Here is a 21,805-nt window from a genome sequence, read left to right on the forward strand (position 1 = left end):
GCAATATTTCTAGAGGAGGAAGAATAAAGCATATGCTGAATAGAGCATCCAGTCTATAGTGAACAATGGTGGTTGCTTCGTGATGCCTGCAGTGAAACATGTTGGTGGCTTACTGATGCTTACAGAGAAGCATGGCAGAGGCTTTGTGATGCCTAAAATGAAGCATGGCAAGGACTCGGTGATTTTACAGTGAAGCATGGCAGAGACGCGATGATTCTACAGTGAAACATGACGGGGACTCGGTGATGCCTACAGTGAGCATGGCAGGGACACAGTGATGTCTACAGTGAAGCATTGCAGGGACTCGTTGGTGCCTACAGTGAAGCATGGTGGGGACTCGGTGATGCCTATGACTCGCCCACCCCAGGGCTGTGGGACACCCGGTGCCGGGCCGGACTAGTCCGGTGGTAGTCAGTGGTGGCTGGGCCCGGCTCCGTGGCCCTGGTGGGTGTCAGTAGTTTATGTGGCTCGCTTGTTAATGGTTGTGTTCGTGACGCCACCTGTGGTATGCGGCTATTAAGCCGCCGCTGCTGTGTGAGGCCTCCGGGATGATGTTATAGCAGCAATGGTAGTACTGCTCCCCACAGGTGGAGCAATGCCCGGGGCACAGTTGGTGCTTGTGAGTGTCTATGCAGATGGAATAACAGAGGCAACTCCAAGGGTGCAGTTCAAGTTCTTTACTCACAGTTCTTGTCAGGGTAGCAGGACCCTCGGACTGCTGGGACCACTGTCAGGGACCTCCGCCTTCTGGGTGATTCAGAGCGTGAAATCCGGTACCCTCCTCTTAGTGTCTCCTTCTCTGCTGTCTTCACTAGCCTTGCCTTAGTTAGGATGGACCTGGCTTGGCCTCCATTACAGCCTCCAGGCTGGGGGGTCACCTGTCGGCTGATTACCCCCTTTCTGAAGGTCTGCTCTGGGTTCTGGCCCTGGGAGCTTGCAACGTCCCTGGGCCTCGGTTTTTACTGTTTGGAGATTGTCTTTTCACTCCTCCAGTCTCTAGGGACCGTCCCCTGTCGCAGCTAATCACTCCACCGATGTCACTGTGGACCAGGCCACCGCAGCCTGCAACTACTCGTAGCGCCTCTGGGCCCTCGGCTTCGGTACCCAACAAGGACTGCTCGTGGTACCTACAGGACTACCCGCGGCCCTGCGACCCTTTCTTTCCTTCTCTGCGTGGTGTCACCTGGACCTCTGGGTCCCAGGTTCTTCACCAGGAAGCGTCTCCTTCAGTTCCTCTGCTCCTGACTGACTTGGAGCCTTTCTTTCCTTCTTTCTTTCTTTCTTTCTTTCTTTCCTCCTTGCCTGCCTCCAGCAGGCCTCCTCCTCCCTCCTTGCTCTCGTTCTTCTTCCCCAACTACATGCTGGCTCCTCACTCTTTCACTCCCTGAGGTAAACTGAAACTAACTCGACCTTCCTTTCTCTATCTGCTCTCTGGTGGCTCCTCCCACCTCCCCAGTTGCTAAGCTACCACCCTATGGAAGCAGGGATGGGTCTTACAGCCCCTCTCAGCATGCAGCATGGGAGGGTTGCCTGCCACTTTCCCTGGTCCTGTGTGTCCCTAGCAATGGGTGTAGTGTGAATTTACCAGGGGACCGGAGTTCACTCTCTTCCTCTCCCAGAATGGGGCATCACACCGCTGATGGGGTGCAATGACCTGTGGCGACGGAAGCCTCAGGGGCGCCACACTCCCCCACAGCAAATCCCAGCACGTCCTCGGGCTGAAAAACAACAAAAACATGTGAAGAAACTGCAAAACATTTTTGTATGCAAAACACAAAACAATAAAACATTTCTTCCCTTTATGGGAGGCACATATCAGTAAACGTTACGAACTTCTTATAAAGAAACTATGTGTGCACTTCCAGTTCATTGCACGGTTTGGGCACTTCCCCCATAATTCTGGTAGGGGGCACAATGGGTGCAAATATATACAGTTTCGGCTACAACAAGCCCAGTAGCCCGGCAGTTCGTTTCTTTCAATCAAACAATAATGGGACAATCGACCAGCCATTAAGTCCAATGGCCTGGTTACATAAGACACATACACAACATACCAGCCACTAAGTCCAGAGGCCTGGTAGGACATAACACATACACTTCCACCGGGGCCCACATTCCAGTTCAGTGGCCCGGTAGCACATAACATGGGGGTGACGTCTTCAAAAAGCATCAGGGGCAGTACAGCAGGAAAGGGTGTCATCTTCGAAAAGAATAAGGGGCAGACAGGGGCTATATACAGTTCAGCAACTCCTTACTTCTTTACATGTAGGGATTCTTCTCCGGCTCCCCAGGACGCAGGACACAACCCGGTTCTGAGGTGCGTGTCCCGGCTCGGCCACTCCTCCTCTGGCCGCTCGTTGCTCGGCGTCCATCCTTTTAGCTTCTTCACGCGCCATCTTTTCTTCCTCCGCCTTCTATGGCGGGCACCGCTTCGCGCGCTTTTCTTGGACAAGGGGGCGGGGCTTCTCTTCGCGCCCTTTCTTCTTGCACGCCCCCCTTCTTCCCGCTCTCAGCAGCGCTAATGGCGGTGGTTTCTCAGTAAAGTACACAGTCTGTCACACGGTTCTTCAGGCGCACAGTACCCGGTTAGACCGGGCACGAAATCCTGTTCGTGACGCCAAGTTTGACTCGCCCACCCCAGGGCTGTGGGACACCCGGTGCCGGGCCGGACTAGTCCGGTGGTAGTCAGTGGTGGCTGGGCCCGGCTCCGTGGCCCTGGTGGGTGTCAGTAGTTTATGTGGCTCGCTTGTTAATGGTTGTGTTCGTGACGCCACCTGTGGTATGCGGCTATTAAGCCGCCGCTGCTGTGTGAGGCCTCCGGGATGATGTTATAGCAGCAATGGTAGTACTGCTCCCCACAGGTGGAGCAATGCCCGGGGCACAGTTGGTGCTTGTGAGTGTCTATGCAGATGGAATAACAGAGGCAACTCCAAGGGTGCAGTTCAAGTTCTTTACTCACAGTTCTTGTCAGGGTAGCAGGACCCTCGGACTGCTGGGACCACTGTCAGGGACCTCCGCCTTCTGGGTGATTCAGAGCGTGAAATCCGGTACCCTCCTCTTAGTGTCTCCTTCTCTGCTGTCTTCACTAGCCTTGCCTTAGTTAGGATGGACCTGGCTTGGCCTCCATTACAGCCTCCAGGCTGGGGGGTCACCTGTCGGCTGATTACCCCCTTTCTGAAGGTCTGCTCTGGGTTCTGGCCCTGGGAGCTTGCAACGTCCCTGGGCCTCGGTTTTTACTGTTTGGAGATTGTCTTTTCACTCCTCCAGTCTCTAGGGACCGTCCCCTGTCGCAGCTAATCACTCCACCGATGTCACTGTGGACCAGGCCACCGCAGCCTGCAACTACTCGTAGCGCCTCTGGGCCCTCGGCTTCGGTACCCAACAAGGACTGCTCGTGGTACCTACAGGACTACCCGCGGCCCTGCGACCCTTTCTTTCCTTCTCTGCGTGGTGTCACCTGGACCTCTGGGTCCCAGGTTCTTCACCAGGAAGCGTCTCCTTCAGTTCCTCTGCTCCTGACTGACTTGGAGCCTTTCTTTCCTTCTTTCTTTCTTTCTTTCTTTCCTCCTTGCCTGCCTCCAGCAGGCCTCCTCCTCCCTCCTTGCTCTCGTTCTTCTTCCCCAACTACATGCTGGCTCCTCACTCTTTCACTCCCTGAGGTAAACTGAAACTAACTCGACCTTCCTTTCTCTATCTGCTCTCTGGTGGCTCCTCCCACCTCCCCAGTTGCTAAGCTACCACCCTATGGAAGCAGGGATGGGTCTTACAGCCCCTCTCAGCATGCAGCATGGGAGGGTTGCCTGCCACTTTCCCTGGTCCTGTGTGTCCCTAGCAATGGGTGTAGTGTGAATTTACCAGGGGACCGGAGTTCACTCTCTTCCTCTCCCAGAATGGGGCATCACATCGCTGATGGGGTGCAATGACCTGTGGCGACGGAAGCCTCAGGGGCGCCACACCTACAGTGAAGCATGGCAGGGACTCTGTGATGCCAATAGCAAAGCATGGTGGTGGCTCAATCAACTATCAGGAAATCCTAGGAAAAAGTGACATGTGTTCAGTGAGGAAGGTGAAGCTTTGGTATAATTAGCCTAACAGGATAATGATCCCAGGCATACTTGACAGTCCACCAAGGCTTGATTTTAGAAGACGTCCTTTAAGATTCTGGTGTGGCCATCAGTCTCCTGACTTGAACCGCTTAACTCCTGACTTGAAGATGGTTGTGTCGCGGGCGGAGGAGGGGACGCTGCGCTCACCCACTGCTTGGGTCCAGCTGCTGCTGCTGCCCGGTGGTGGCTCGAGCGGTGGGCCGGATCCCGGGGACTTGAGCGTCGTTCCTCGCCCGTGAGTGAAAAGGGGGAATGTTTATGGTTTAGGGATATTGTCCGTGACGCCACCCACGGTTGTGGGGAGGTTGTGACACCACCGCTGCTCTGGACGGGGATCCCGGGAGAGGTGACAGGGAGCAGCTTGGATGTTGTTTTCTCCCCTCCGTTGGTAGGGGGGTTGGTTGTCCCGGGGCCCGGTGATGGGGTAGGGATGGATGGCAGGCGGGTTACGGGGCCTGGTGAGGTGCAGGGTCACAGGGACAGCGCTGTGCCGCATGGCACGGTGGTACTCACTCAGCCAGTAATTCACACGGTCTCTGGTCAAACAAACGGCTGGATGGACGGGTCCCACAGATGGCTGCGGTTGTTCACCCGGTAGGTTGATGGTGACTGCCTTTCCCTGCACCTGTGTTGTGTTTACGGTTCCAATGGCTTCCCACCGGTATCCCGCTCCCCAGCTTGGATGGGTGCTGAAGGAGCCCCTTTTTCCCGCAGGCTCTGGCCCTGGGAACTGTAGCCTTGGCGGTGACTGTGTTTCCCTTTACGGTGTGAGCTGTTGCCTTCAATCGGGTCTTGATTGCTGGGAAACCCCGGACGTTCCCTTCGCTAACGGATTTGACCAGTTTTACGGCGACTCCTAGCCTGGTCGGGGTCTGTAAGCCCTGCCGGATGGTGCTGGCTTCTCTTTGCTCTCCGATCCAGTACCGCCGGGCCACCGCCCATCCACGGTCCTTACGGTTCGCTTCAATCGGCCTCTCCTGCAGACGGTCACCACCGTTTGCCAACCTTGCTGTTCCGTCCGGGCCACACACCCGAACGTCTTCAGTCTCCTCTGCTACCACTTCACTTCTCCCCTCCTCAACTCCTCTCCAAAAACTAATCTGACTCCTTTTCCCGCCTCCAGGACTGTGAACTCCTCGGTGGGCGGGGCCAACCGCCTGGGCAACCCCCTGGTGTGGACATCAGCCCCTGGAGGAAGGCAACAAGGATTTTGTTTGGCTTTGGTGTGCCTAGCCGGGGTGTGGGGTGTGTTGGTGTAGTAACTGTGACGACCTGGCTTGTCCAGGGCGCCACGGTTGCAGCACAGAAACCTAGGAATATTAGTGAATTAGAGGTCAATGTTCAGATGAACTCTGTTTCCTCAGGAACACTGCCAGAAACTGGTGTCTTGCTATGGATCAGATCTGTAGCAGCTCATAACAGCCAAAAGGTGCTCTACTAGGTACTAAAGACTATGGTTCCTTTATTTTCCTGCAAGTGTGTCAGTCTTCACAGTGACTCTGACATTCTGTTCATAAAACAGGCAGCTTAGAATTAAAAGTTATAATAAAACTGAAAGCTTTTAACTAAATTGTAAGGTAAGAGATCATAAGAAAGCAGTATAAATAAAAGGCTACACAGCCCTTATGAGCCAGTAAACCCCCTCCTCCTCTCTTCACAGCTCATATCTCAGCACCTGACATTTATTTTTGATTTATTGGCACGATCCGTTAAATGACTTTCCACAGGCATAAAGTCATTAGTCTTGTACAGATGTCAATAAGGGCTGCGCAGCTCCGTCTATTGCGCAATATTAGTGAGCGTCCTGGACATCTTCAGCTGCAGGAGACACAACATTGTCATCCAATATGTTATTAATTGAGGTAATTACTCACAAATGCCAGCAGCTGCCCGGCTTCCACATTCAGTGTGACGCCTCTGTCATATTTCCTTCCTGTTTTATAGTTTTCACATCTTCTCAGCTGTTTTGGGAACATTGCGCATTCCCCATAAATTATATTAACTGCACTGAATTAGCTTGATGGATGATTGGGACAGAGCAGGGAATGACATGTCACCATAATAGCATTATCAATAAAAGCAATAGAACATGTTTGAAGATATGTGTAGGGGATCTGTCAAAAAATGTGAGCGTCCCTTTAAATTACATCCTTGAAATCTGATCAATAATGAGTAGGAAATATTTAAAGCAATCATCAATGTAACTTCAGATATGGACAAGCTACAGGACTATCACTGGAGTTGTTTATTGATAGTTGGTATTCAAAATTCATTCTGAGTAGAGATGGGGTCACCTCACCGCTCGTGCCAGCTCACAATGGCATAAAAACAAATGTAGAACTGCAGATTCCTCACCGGTCTCTTCTTCCTGCTTCCTGATGACAGAAAGGAAGTCACCTGTCCCTGTCAGGACATGATAACTGCAACAGAAGGTAGAGACTGGTGGGGTTCTAAGATTCTGTTGTGCTCGCACTGAACCCATTGGGCCGCAGCACACAGAAAACCCAGAGGGGCTTAACTACGAACCTACACCTGGTTTTCTCTAGAGCCCCTGGTGGTGAGGGTGTTCCGCTGCAGGTGTGAGTCCGGGAACCTCTTAGGAAGACTGATGCTCCGACGGCTGGCCCCAGAGGCACAGAAGCGACAGTCTCTTGGATAGACTACAGCAGCAGCCAGTGTCGAGGGTTCCATCCAGGATAGATGAATGGACGGATGGATGCATGCGGCAGCAGTAACTGGTGGCGATACTTCGTGACAGCGGGTATCGTGGTTGGTGTGACTCAGAACAGAAGTAGCACACTGGAATGTAAACAAATATCAGCAACAGAACTAGCACAATGTAACAACAGCAGCAGCACAGTGCTAGGGGACCTGAGAACTAGCAACGTATTAGACTCGTTGCCCAGACACCTCCCATAGGGCAAGGTTCCTTAATTATCTGTAGCCTCTCAGATGACCTGCGAGGTACTTCCAGGTTAAGGGTTTGCTGGCCCTTTAAGAAAAGGGGCGTGGCCACACGCGATCCCCTAGAGCAGATGCAGGAAGTCTACCATGAGAATGCAACCTCTGGGAGAAAGCAGTATGGGACGGGAACGGAACGGCCACCACAGGAGGGACAGGGGATCGGCGCCCAGCACGCAGCTTGTAAGGTCTGCCTATCTCGCTGTCCTTCCTTCCATACAGGGTACTCTCTCAGATCGGTCTCTGCTCAGAGCCAGCCGTGCCCGTCTGCTGCTCCAGTCTTTATCTGGGCCCCTGTGCTCCACTGAGTCTATACCTGTCCGACCATGACCAGACCAGAACAAGCACCGATAGAGGAGGTCACCTGTGTCAACATCTTTCCTACTACTGGATCTAGGCCTGGCTCGGTGTTACCATCTACCTCCACTTTGGATTGGACTTCGCTGGTGCTCAGGTCGTACCTTCTGTGCATTGCTACTCTGCCTACCTATGGGTATTAGGACAGTTCCTGTGCTGACTGTTCTTGCACTCTGGACTCTACCCTTTGACCTTTTGTTTTTTTAGCGCTAGTCGCGCTCTGATCATTAAAATCCTTTCATTCCCTCAAGCTTTGTCTGAGTCTTTCTCTAGAGTCAGCTGCCACAGTCCTCTGTGGTCCTGTGGTTCACTACCGCGCTTCCCCATGGGTAGTGCAACAGAAGTTTATGTAATCCCTGCCCGGTTTTCAACCAGAAACGTAAGCAAGTTTTCCAAAAAGATTTCCAAAGTTTGGCACAGCCTGGAATTCAGTTGTGTTGACAAAATGTACATCTGTAGGAAACGGCACCCGACTTCCTACTAGTGGAAACAAAGCCGGATTCCTTTGATGCGCTTTATTTCTCATTATGCAGCTTTTGCTAAATTTTGTTTTATCTTGTTTTCTTTGGTTATTTTTTATGTCTTGTTTTTTTTTCTTTAGACAAAGAAACTTTGATATCTGATCAAACAAACAAGTGAACAATTTCGGAGCTTTCAGCCGTAACACAAAACAATTGCCCAATGGTAGCTGAACGTGGGAGTCCGTGCCGAGATGAGGAAGAACAACCCAGAACGAATGCGAAGCAAATGAAATTGTCTGTTTTGTTGTTTGTTTTATTAAACAGAGAAATGTGTGACAAATTAGATTAGAAATCACAGGGAATTCAGACGCAATTTCTTCCCCGTTTCATAGACTCGGCTCGATGAGAGAAATGCACTTAACATAGTGACAAGTTCAATTTCCTCCAAGCTTTATTACACAAATTACTTATTATGAGAACAGAAATGTCAGCCGTCTGCTCCCGCTATCTATGATCATGTCTTTAAAGCAATCAGTTCTATTATACAATGGCGTAATAAGATAAGGAAAATGAGTGAAGCCGGCCACTCGCCCCCGATCGGCCAGGGACTCAAATAATCATTTCATTATTAGAACTTATTGTTCTCCTTAAAGGAGACTTCTTTATTAAATCTTTATGAAAGGGAGAACGTTAATGTTGGACCACAAGACAGTTCTCTTAAAATAAATGGGAAAAAAACACAAATTTATTAAAAAAGTACATATTTTATGCAGCATGTTTTTCTGACAACACTCAACTATTTGCATTTTTCTGCAGAAAGAAACACATACACATGCCCTATATTTACCCATGTACAGTGCCTACAAGTACTATTCAACCCCCTGCAGATTTAGCAGGTTTACACATTCGGAATTAACTTGGCATTGTGACATTTGGACTGTAGATCAGCCTGGAAGTGTGAAATGCACTGCAGCAAAAAAGAATGTTATTTCTTTTTTTTTTTTTTTTTTTTTAAATTGTGAAAAGTTTATTCAGAGGATCATTTATTATTCAACCCCTCAAACCACCAGAATTCTGTTTGGTTCCCCTAAAGTATTAAGAAGTATTTCAGGCACAAAGAACAATGAGCTTCACATGTTTGGATTAATTATCTCTTTTTCCAGCCTTTTCTGACTAATTAAGACCCTCCCCAAACTTGTGAACAGCACTCATACTCGGTCAACATGGGAAAGACAAAGGAGAATTCCAAGGCCATCAGAGACAAGATCGTGGAGGGTCACAAGGCTGGCAAGGGGTACAAAACCCTTTCCAAGGAGTTGGGCCTACCTGTCTTCACTGTTGGGAGCATCATCCGGAAGTGGAAGGCTTATGGAACTACTGTTAGCCTTCCACGGCCTGGACAACCTTTGAAAGTTTCCACCCATGCCGAGGCCAGGCTTGTCCGAAGAGTCAAGGCTAACCCAAGGACAACAAGGAAGGAGCTCTGGGAAGATCTCATGGCAGTGGGGACATTGGTTTCAGTCAATACCATAAGTAACGTACTCCACCGCAATGGTCTCCGTTCCAGACGAGCCCGTAAGGTACCTTTACTTTCAAAGCGTCATGTCAAGGCTCGTCTACAGTTTGCTCATGATCACTTGGAGGACTCTGAGACAGACTGGTTCAAGGTTCTCTGGTCTGAGGAGACCAAGATCGAGATCTTTGGTGCCAACCACACACGTGACGTTTGGAGACTGGATGGCACTGCATACGACCCCAAGAATACCATCCCTACAGTCAAGCATGGTGGTGGCAGCATCATGCTGTGGGGCTGTTTCTCAGCCAAGGGGCCTGGCCATCTGGTCCGCATCCATGGGAAGATGGATAGCACGGCCTACCTAGAGATTTTGGCCAAGAACCTCCGCTCCTCCATCAAGGATCTTAAGATGGGTCGTCATTTCATTTTCCAACAAGACAACAACCCAAAGCACACAGCCAAAAAAACCAAGGCCTGGTTCAAGAGGGAAAAAAATCAAGGTGTTGCAGTGGCCTAGTCAGTCTCCTGACTTTAACCCAATTGAAAACTTGTGGAAGGAGCTCAAGATTAAAGTCCACATGAGACACCCAAAGAACCTAGATAACTTGGAGAAGATCTGCATGGAGGAGTGGGCCAAAATAACTCCAGAGACCTGTGCCGGCCTGATCAGGTCTTATAAAAGACGATTATTAGCTGTAATTGCAAACAAGGGTTATTCCACAAAATATTAAACCTAGGGGTTGAATAATAATTGACCCACACTTTTATGTTGAAAATTTATTAAAATTTAACTGAGCAACATAACTTCTTGGTTTGTAAGATTTATGCATCTGTTAATAAATCCTGCACTTGTTTGAAGTTTGCAGGCTCTAACGTATTTACATCTTATCAAACCTGCTAAATCTGTAGGGGGTTGAATACTACTTGTAGGCACTGTACATAAGAAACAAATATGTAATATTTCTGAACTTTTACAAATTATAGATATGTTGTTTCATAAAGAGAGTCCTTTGGAGGACATACATTTCACCTGTTGGCCATATAATACATGGATGACCCAACAGTGTCACAACAAAGCACTTTCAAGACTCTCTCTTATGAGGATCTTCTGCTCTCTATTGCACATATGAACTAATGGGCCAAAAAGGACAATTCTTTTAATTAAAGGGGCTCAGCTATGTGTCTTAACTGACAGCAGCAAAAGAAAGCCTGTGAGTCCTATTTCCCTCTCAAACTCATAAAAAAGCCAATGAGCCCTGCTTCCACGCCTACTCATAGAGAAAGCCTGTGAATCCTGATTATCCCACCTATCCCAAACTGACCACGCAGCGCAAGGTCACCAGATCAAGTTTTGAGGCATGACGTGCGATTCGTACACATACAGCCATGTACCAACTGGCTACTATTTTTAATTTTCATAGTGTTCAGTGAATAATTGGCCTGGCTTCATTGAGAGAAACAGGAAAAGAAGCTAGTTGGCACATGACCATAAGTATTAAAAAAAAAGCATATAAGTGGTCATACAATGACTGCTGGAGCTGGCAAGTAGAGCCAAATCCTCACAATGAGTATATTGTGCACACTTAGGATATGGTATGCTATAGTCCTCAATTTTATTATTACTGCACCAAACATAAATACATAAAAACCCTTAACTTGTCAGACGGCACAATTTTTATTAACATAGCCATGCATTAGGTTTTCAGAACAGAAATTCAGCATCACAACCACTATCAGTACAGAAATGCAGCACCAGAACCACCAACAGTACGGGAATACATCACCAGAACCATTAACAGTACAGAAATACAGCATCACAAGTCCACAAATACAGCACTAGAACCATCATCAATAATGGAATACATCACTAGATCCACCATCAGCACAGACATAATCATCAGAATCATCAACACTACAGAAATACATCACCAGAACCACCATTATTAAAGGAATACAGCATCACAAACACCTTCACAACATGAATAGATCAACAGAAGCACCAACAGTACAAAAAGACAAAACCTTAACGATTATCAGTACAAGAATACATCACCAGAACCACCAACAGTACATAAATATATCACCGGAACTAACATCAGTACAGAAATACATCACCAAGCTGTCATGATGATCGGAGAGAGCAGGGGACAGGGGCTCCTAGGCTGGCCCTCAGACTAGAGGGACCCTATCAATTATCTCAAAGTTACCTCTGAAGGATGTCTGAGCTGCCTTCCTGACCCTGCTCCTGAGCTGCCCTGATCTTATTACCCTACCACAGGGATGGGCCAGGACAGGAGTGGGATAAAACCAACAGAGCTAGACAAACATAGGAAACCAACCCTCTATCTCACACAAAGGTATAAGACAATAAGAAGTAAGGAGGAAAACAAGAGCAGGGAGGAAACAACATGATGACGAGAGAATTCCATAACAACTCCAAACACCACACAATATAAATCACCAGCATGACTGAGACACAACAGCACACAGACCAACACAGCAATAAACTATAGTTGGCGTTGAAAGACAGATTCCACCATCTTAAAAAGGCACAAAGAAAATGTGATTTTCAAGAACATGTGATCCCAAGGGTAACCAGCAGGGTAGCAGAGCTTAATGCCTGACCCTGCCTTTGTAACTCAGAAACACCAGAGAAACTATAGTGTGCAGTGGCAGAATCTGTAGTGTGAATAGTGTCTGATGGCATGATGACACTCGGCAAGTTTAGAGCAAAACTCTGTGTGACACAAGCTTAGTACAGTGATTTGTGATGTCAGCTCAGCCCTATATACAATTGTATCGCAATAATCTATAACTCCCAGTATGTCCCCTCTACCCCGACTAGATACACCACTGGAGAGAGTGTCTGACTCCTTTGTTACACTATTCAATCATACACAAAGACAGCCTAAAGACCACTTTACACGCAGCGACATCGCTAGCGATGTCGCTGCTGATCGCACCCGCCCCCGTCGTTTGTGCATTATGGGTAAATCACTGCCCATGGCGTACAAAATCGCTAGTACCCGTCACACATACTTACCTTCCTAGCGACGTCGCTGTAGCCGGCAAACAGCGTCTTTTCTAAGGGGGCGGTTTGTGCAGCGTCACAGCCACGTCACACGGCAGGCGTGCAATAGAAGAGGAGGGGCGGAGAGCAGCCAAATTAAGGACACGCCCACCTCGTTGCCGCAGGACGCAGGTATGGTGTTGCTTGTCATTCCCGGGGTGTCACACGTGGCGATGTGTGCTGCCTCAGAAACGACGAACAACCTGCGTCCAAAATCAGCAACGATATTTGGGAAACGAACGACGTGTCACAACGTGTCAACGATCAACGATTTGGTGAGTATTTTGCATTGTTAGCGGTCACTCGTACATGTCAGACGCAGCAACGTCGCTAACGAGGCCGGATGTGCGTCACGAATTCCGTGACCCCAACGACATCTCGTTAGCGATATCGTTGCATGTAAAGTGGCCTTTAAAGTCATGATTGTCCCACTAATTCATACATAAAGCCTGCGAGTCTTACTTATACTGGCCACACACGGTTTTACTGTATATTTTTGCATGACTTTGTCTACAGGAGGAGCTGTCAATTATTATTTTTCTGTGGCGGACGCAGGACTCCCAGGACTTGTTGAAGTCATTACAACATTTAAACAGTTTCTTGACTCATTTTTAGTTATGATCCCTACCGTGACAGCCGGTATTACAGCTATTTTGATGACTGCTGGTGACAAAGATGAAAGCGTTTTGATAACTACTGTAAGTATTCACATCCCTCATGCACAATATGAAAATTAGCATACATTGTTTTCAATGGGACTTGTATGACCTGTGCATGAACATAGCGATGTGACTGAGCGCATAGACGCAATTAAAGAAAAATGTTGCTCCCGGGTGGTGATTTGTTGAACATGAAAGACATTGTGATTTATTATCCTGAATTGGACCCCAAGCTTTTATTCAATTCCCTGTTAAGCTTTTCCAATTTGACTTAATTATGTCCTGCATTTGCAGATCTTCTACTGTGGGGATCTCTCTTCCGAGGTTCTTCTCTGAGGAGCAATAATCACATTTTTAGCTTTTCATTATTAATTTTTGTCATCCAATTAACTCCAATTTCTAAGAAACATCTACTCCACACTTAACAAAATCTGAACAATGGGCTAGCGGTGGCACTGATTAGCCACATCTTATTCATCTTTGATCCTCTTCTCCTGAGATTCCGTCAATGAAGTTATTTTTTATTCCCAATCGTACTCAGTCATCAATTTTCACTGAAAATAAGAAACAGGGGCGAAGTAATGACTGTAATTGTCAAGATCATAACGTCTTCATTTCAGGCAGGCAACGCATTGGTTGTTTAATTACTTGCCGCGATCGTTGTCACGCAAGAACAAAGGTGCCTGATTGGGATTTGTGCATGTGACAAATACTGAGGTGAGGTAATTTGGAGAGACGTGGGGACATTCATTCATGTATCAAAGATATTTGCAAACTAATTAAAAAAATTATCCATCTTCAATGTTCTCATTTAAAGTGCTGTAATTGCACATTTTAGCTGAAAAAAAGCAAAATAATTAGGAAAGTTAAAGATGGGAGTGGTAAAACTTTTGGAATATGAAGTTCTGGAAATAAAACCTTGTGAACATCAAGCGAGACAAAAGAGGAGAGAACACTACTCAGAAAGCTGACTCTACAAACCAGAAGATTGGTGTCACACAGCGTTTTGCTCAAACTTCGCTGACTGTCATGGCAGCATTGGACACTGTTCACATTGCACATTCTGAGACTCCGCCTGGTGTCTATACATAGTGAGAAGCACAGAGCCATGTCAGGTCTGCTTCATCACTCTGGACAGAGCGATGTAGCAGGCTGACAGTGAGGGGATGATTGCACTTGTGTCTCGCATTGCATCACCCCACTCTCCCGACAGCAGCGCCCCAGCTGCATGTAAATAAACACAGCTGACCCGCTGCTGTCAGGTGATTGTGCGTGATGATGCAATGACACTCGCATCACGGTGCACCAGGACCTTTGATGACATCATACTCACGTGACAAGTGTGTAGCCAATGAGGTAATACAACATTCACATGTGACTGGTCACATGGGTATGATGTCACGGTATGAGTCCTTTTAGTCAGAGGTGCTTACTGGGGGGAACAGCAATAATCGGTCGGACGCGGAAGCAGAAGCGCTGGGAGACAGAGTCTGCAGCACACGTCGCAGGATATGTAAGTATGATCATAATGTTTTTTTAATAATGTGCTTTTTTTAACAGCCCCTGGACCCGAACTGTAACACGAACTGTAACACGAACGTCCCAGAAAGCTCGTGTTCGGGGTTATGTGCACGAACACCATGTGTTGGGTACGGACCCCAAAATTTACAGTTTAGGTTCGCCCATCACTACTTCTTAACCTTCACAACCCAGCTTGGCATGACAGCATAGTCCGTGAAAGTTATATTCACCTGAGCTATAAACTCTAGGTGTCCTCTCTCTGGACCCGTGTCCAGTTGTTCACTCTGTACTACAGTTGACTCTCTCTGTCTCTTAAAAGCAACTTGCTTCCCTCTGTCTCGGTCTCCTCTACGTGGAATCTTGCTGTCCCCGTTTCAGACTTTTCTTTCTCTCTCGCTGTCTCTCAAGGGACACCCATGTTAAGCAGCTAACTGCTAGGCAGACCCTAGGTCTGCTCCTGTTTCAGGCTGAGCCCTACCTGATCTTCTCACAGGAAACTGTCACTGTCCCTGCACTCAAGCCCCTCCCACTCTGGGCTAGTCTAAATATTAACTGTTCCTTGCCTTTCTGTCTACATAACACAATTCAACATTATACATGTCACAATTAATATTGTACATTACCAATACTTGTCACATTATAGTTTACAACAACACGATTCATATCTGCAAGGGGAAACATGATTTGTGAGAAAGAGAAAACTGTTATGTCCCTCCCATCTATATGATCCCATAGCAATGTATGATTATGAGCAAAGTAGGAGTTCTGTACCCATCTGTAATATGGTTGTGTGACGCCCTGGCCTATCAGGTCGTCACAGGGTATTGTACAATCTGCCCTTCTGCATGATATCCACCTCCTCCTTGGTTACGGGGCCTTGACCTTTGATGTTGCTAAGAACAAGGTGGAAGACGTTGGTCTGGGCCCCGGTCGCAGGGGCATGGACTGTCGAGGAGGACAGCTGGCGGCCTTGTGTCATCACCGGGCAGGGGACAGGGCACAACGGGGTACGTGGACCCCAGGCCAGGAAGTAGCTTCAGGCGTCCTGGTAATTCACCCAACGAGGACGGAGCCTTCAAGATCCGTTCTCCACCCGCTCCAAAATCGGGGTACTAGCGCAACGAGGGGGATAGGACTTTCCCACTGCATAGTCTAGAAAATCCCAAGCGTGAACTCTGAGAGCAAGCTCACTCCGTTAGCCATACAGGTGAGCTGGACCCATTTAATTTTAAGCTAAAAGGGACCAACTGCAGAAAGAGGTGCCAAGGTCAAGATCACACGCTAACAAGCAACACCAACGGGCACGGGATCCAGGCGTGCTCCCTCCCCGCTGCAGTGACATCAAGAACTTTGGTTTACCACGGTTGTCAGCGTTAGTGTTATTGAACTGAGTGAGTACGCAATTAACCCTTACCGGCCCGACGGCACCTTCCCGAAACCATCACCGAGTCCCGGGGCATCACCCCTACCCGTGGAGGGGTTAAACACCTGGCTGCCCACACCATCGCCACCGGGTACTCCCAGCCGCAGTGGTGGTACTTTACCCATACCACACACCACAGGTGGCGTCACGAACTTTCCACACCATCCCCTGTACATAGCCCTCCTTTATTTGAATGGTCGCACGACCCCCATGTCCGGAAATCCCTTGAGCCACCGTAGACCCGGATCCGAGCAGCCCGGCTGCTGATGCGGGGGCGGCACAGTTGTGTGCATGAGCTAGATAGAGAACATGCTGGTATGTCTCTGTCTTGCAATTTCTAATATACAAATAACAAATTATACTGATTTCATGGAGAGCAGTTATCAGAAGCATAGCAAACAGGATCAGTTGCCCCGGGCCCACTGACACTGTAATGCCCACCTGTGACCCTATGCGAGTCCAACTCTCAACACTGTTGGGATACTATGGACTCAGATACCATTAAAACCTATAGTATAAGAGGGTGCCATGAGCTCCTCTTTCTACCTCTCTCTATGGGTCGCAGTGTGGCCTCTTTAATAAGTAATGACAGTTGTCAATTCCGGTAACTATTTATTTTACCTGGGCAATACTACTTTTAAATAGACAATGAGAGAACATTACTATTTGTGGCTGAGAATTGACTGGACATCAGGTTTGTTTCTGGGGCAATTAAAGGGGCATGAATACTTTTTTAAAGCACTGATTGGGCAAGATTACTTTTTGGGGTCACTCAAGGCTGTATTAGTTTTGAAGGCACTTGAGGGGTAATGCTACTTTTAAGTAAGCATTAACAATTTTTAAAGTGACACGTTAGGCATTATTACTGTTTGAGGGGTGCCAAGTAGTTACTACTTATTAAAGGGAATCTGTCAGCAGGATTTTGCAATGTAAGCTAAAGCCATCATGCTGCAAGCGTTAACACAGAGAGTTAAGGCATGCATGTTTTGTCACAGTCCGATCTTTTGTTTATTTGCTATGTTTGTTTAAGCAGCAGGACCTGTATCATTAAAGGGAACGTGTCACCAGATATTCTGCTATTAAACTAAAATAATCCCCTTCTGCAGCTCCTGGGCTGCATTCAATAAAGGTTCATCTTGCTACTGGCCCCTTTTCAGACCTAAATAACAACTTTATAAAATATTACCTTTTGCTATGGTAATCAAGTTTGGGGGCCCCGTGGGCGGGCTGTATTTTGTCTGTTATCCCCCATCCTGCCGCTGTTTGCCGTCCCCCAGTGTTCATTTACATAGATGAAGCCACCGCCCTCATGTTCCTAGGTGCTCCTGAAGTCTCGTGCATGCGCAGTGGCACTATCGCGGGACTGAGCAGTTTTCAAATCGCGAGCGCCGGTGATGTTATTGCGCAGGCGCAAGATTATGAGTGGGTACTTGGATGACGCTGGTGATGACATTCACAGCGCCGCCCATAATCTCGCGCCTGCGCAATAACATCACCGGCGCTCACGATTTGAAAACTGCTCAGTTCCGCGATAGTGCCACTACGCATACGCCAGACTTCAGGAGCACCTAGGAACATGAGGGAGGCGGCCTCATCTATGTAAATGAACACTGGGGGATGGCAAACAGCGGCAGGAGGAGGGATAACAGACAAAATACAGCCCACCCACGGGGCCAGCAAACCTTATTACCATAGCAAAAGGTAATATTTTATAAAGTTGTTATTTAGGTCTGAAAGAGGGACCCATAGCAAGAGGAATCTTTATAGCATGCAGCCCAGGAGCTGCAGAAGGGGATTCTTTTAGTTTCATAGCGAAAATTCTGGTGACAGGTTCCCTTTAACGACTAGAAACTAAGGTGCAGAGACGTCCGACACGCCCCGTGCTGACACCTCACAGTCAATGTATAATTTCTATAGAGAGCCTGGTGTAGACCGGGACAGCTCCCTGGACTCATCTACATGACTAAACATAATAATTCAGATTGTGTTAGAATGGCTGCACCCAGTAATCTAAGTAATATGCTGTTGGATTCAGAATCTCCTTGCCTCCATCATGCTGTTCTCAGATGAAGTAGCAAAAATCTGCTGGCAGATGCTCTTTAAGAGGGCATTATTACTCCTGGCATTAGTACTTGTTCAGAGGGTATTCTAGACATTATAACTGTCTAGATTCAAAAAGTAAGGCACTATTACTTTAGTGTACACACAGGCGGCAATAATGTTTTCTAGGAGGAATTATTAGGATGGTTAACTTGTGTAGGTTGGGAATAGGAGGGGCCAGTAATGGAAATGTGAGAAGTGAAATGAGTCGGTGTTGCCCACTCTGCAGACAAGTCATGGCTGAAAGGGGGAGTTTTCAGGATGGTCTTAGCCAGATGGTAAAACGGGAAAAATGAATGACTCTCATCCGAATGGACGTCACCTGGGAGTCACTATGTATAATTATACTGGGATCTCTTATCTGGTGAGCAAAACTGGTAGCAATATGAAGATCCCAAATTAACCCCGCTTATAGAGGTCCAAACATTTTTCTAAATATCTATTCTTTTATGGAGTATTGAAATCGTATACTTAAACCCCAGAAGAAGGTCTGTGCCCCCGAGACAACTGTTCTTCCCCTCGTGCTCTGATAGGTAACAGCCAATCAGAATACAAAGTTATATATCCCAGCTTTGGTGAGTAAATATAAAGAAACTACTACTTCTCTACAATGCACAGAACATATTAACATTCTTTTCAACTTTTTCAGAACTTTTTATGATAAATATGCAAAACACTTGAGACAAACAAAAATAAAGAAGAATGTCGAAATAAACAATCTGGAGAGAAAAATATTATTGACGATCTTTTACCTCCCCATAGCAGAACATCTCTTCATCTAACCTCAAAGTCTTCAGAGTCTTCTACTGAACCCTCCAGGAGAAGAAACACTCTGATGAGCAGCAGGAGCGAACATGATCCCCATAACTTATCTACTTCTAATACATTCTGAGCAACAGAAGTCTAATTCTTTATAGTCTGAGCGTATACTGCCGATACAACCTGGGCAGCCTTTGTATCTAACTTTGTATGTACAACAGGTATAAGGTGTATAAGGTGTATAAGGTGTACATCTTCTGGTATATAGTGATATGAATTATACTTTTATAACCTGTGTATATGAGGTATATAACTATATCTCATATACAGTGCCTTGGAAAAGTATTCACCCCCTTGGGTTTTTATCTATTTTGTTACGTTACAACCTGTGTTGAAATATTTTTGTACTCCGATTTATATGTGACGCATCAGCACTGAATAGTATAAGTTGGGGAAGTGAAGTGAGAAAAATATAGGCATAAATTTAATTTATGGGATAAAATAAATAAAAATTACCATGTGCATATGTATTCATCCGTTTTGCTATGAAGCCCTATAAATTTCTGGTGAAAGACATTACTTTCATAAGCCACACGCTTAGTGAAGAGAAGTCCGCCTGTGAGCAATCTAAGTGCCCCTTGGTTTGTCTGTATATACACAGCTGTTCTAAAATGCCACAGAGGTTGCAACACCATTAAGCAAGAGGCACCACTAACCAAACAACACCACGAGGACCAAGGAGATCTCCAAAAAAGTCAGAGACAAAGTTGTTTAGGACAAGTCAAGGTTGGGTTCCAAAAAAAATATCCTAATTTTTGATGATCCCGCGAAGCACTATCAAATCTATACTGCTCAAAAAAATAAAGGGAACACTAAAATTCCATATCCTAGATCTCAATTAATGAAATATTCCAGTTGCCTATCTTTACTCATTACATAGTGGAACAATAAAACATTAAGAATGATCAATGTAAATCAAAATTAATATCCCATGGAGGTCTGGATTTGGATTGATACTCAAAATAAAAGTGGAAAGTCAAATTAGAGGCCGATGCAACTTCAGTGGAAGAGCCTTAAGACAAGGAAATGAGGCTCAGTATTGTGTATGGTCTCCATGTGTCTGTATGACCTCCCTACAATGCCTGGGCATGCTCCTGATGAGGTGGTGAATGTTCTCCTGAGGGATCTCCTCCCAGACCTGGATTAAAGCATCAGTCCTCAACAATCTATGGTGCAATGTGGCATTGTGGATGGAACAAGACATGATGTCCCAGATGTTCTTGATTGGATTCAGGTCTGTGCAACGACCTCACAATGAGCCTGAGGATCTTATCCCAGTACCTAATGGCTAGCACATGGAGGGCTGTGCAGCCCTCCAAAGAATTGCCTTGCTACACTATTACTAACCAACAGCCAAACCGGTCATGCTGGAGGATGCTGCAGGCTGCAGGCCATTCTCCACAGTGTCTCCAGACTGTCATGTCTGTCACATGTGCTCAGTGTGAGCCTGCTGAAGAGCACAGGGCGCCAAAGTCGAATCTGCCACCCTTTGTGTTCTCTGGCAAATGCCAATTTCCCTGCATAGTGTTGTGCTGTAAGCACAACACCCACTTGAAAACGTTGGGCCCGCATACCAACCAGATGGCGTCTGTTTCTGACAGTTTGAGCAAACACAGATATTAGTGGCCTGGTGAAGGTCATTTTGCAGGCTTTGGTAATGCTCCTCCTGTTCATCCTAGCATAAAGGATGAGGTAGTGGTCCTGCTGCTGGGTTGTTGCCCTCTTACGACCTCCTCCAGGTCTCCTGATCTACTGGCCTGTCTCCTGATATCTGCTCCATGCTCTGAACACTGTAATGACAGACACAGCTAACCATCTTCCCACAGCTTGCATTGTTGTGCCATCCTGGATGAGCTACACTACCTGAGCAGCTTCTGTGGGTTGTAAACACCGCCTCATGCTAACTCTAGGGGTGAGAGCAATGACAAAATGCAAAAGTGACCAAAACAACAGCCAAAAAGGATGAGAATAGAGAAATGATCTGTGGTTACCACCTGCAGAAACACTCCTTTATAGGGATTGTCTTGATAATTGCTGATCATTTCTACCTGTTATCTGTTCCATTTGCATAACAGTAGGAGAAATTGATTCACATTCAGTGTTTTAGTCATAACTGGACAGGTTGAATTAACAGAAGTGTGATTGACTTGAAGTTACATTGTGTTGTATGTGTTCCTTTTATTTTTTTTTTAGCAGTGTGTTATCGTCAAATGGAAAAAAGAAACATGATACAACAAGAAACCTGCCAACACAAAGTCACCCACCAAAACTCTCAACCTGGACAAGGAGGATATTAATCAGAGAGACAGCACAAAGAACAAAGGTTAACATGAATGAGCTGCAGAGTTCCCACGCAAAGACTGGAATATCTGTCCATCCGACCACAATAAGTCTGGCAGCTTGCCTTTATGGAACAGTGGCCAGAAAAAAAGCCTTTATTTACAGACAAAAATTGGAAGGCTTGTTTTGAATTTGCTAAAGGACATGTGGGAGACTCCCCTAATGTCTGCAGGAAGGTGCTGTGGTCAGATGAGACAAAAATTTTACTTTTTGGCCACCAAGGTAAATACTATGTTTGGCACCAAACAAGCACAGGTTATCACCCCAAAAACATCATGCCCAAAGTGAGGCATGGCGGTGGCAGCATCATGTTGTGGGGATGTGTTTTGGCAAGAGGGACAGTCAATATGGTCTGAGTTGAGGGAAAGATGGATGGTGCAAAATACAGGGATATTCTTCTTCATACATCCCCTGAAGAAGAGGTGAAACGTGCGTAGGGACTGGCGGTTACCTGGACTTGCTGTGAAGTGGT

Source organism: Anomaloglossus baeobatrachus, chromosome 5 (assembly GCF_048569485.1).
Source record: "Anomaloglossus baeobatrachus isolate aAnoBae1 chromosome 5, aAnoBae1.hap1, whole genome shotgun sequence".
In the NCBI taxonomy this organism is placed as follows: domain Eukaryota; kingdom Metazoa; phylum Chordata; class Amphibia; order Anura; family Aromobatidae; genus Anomaloglossus; species Anomaloglossus baeobatrachus.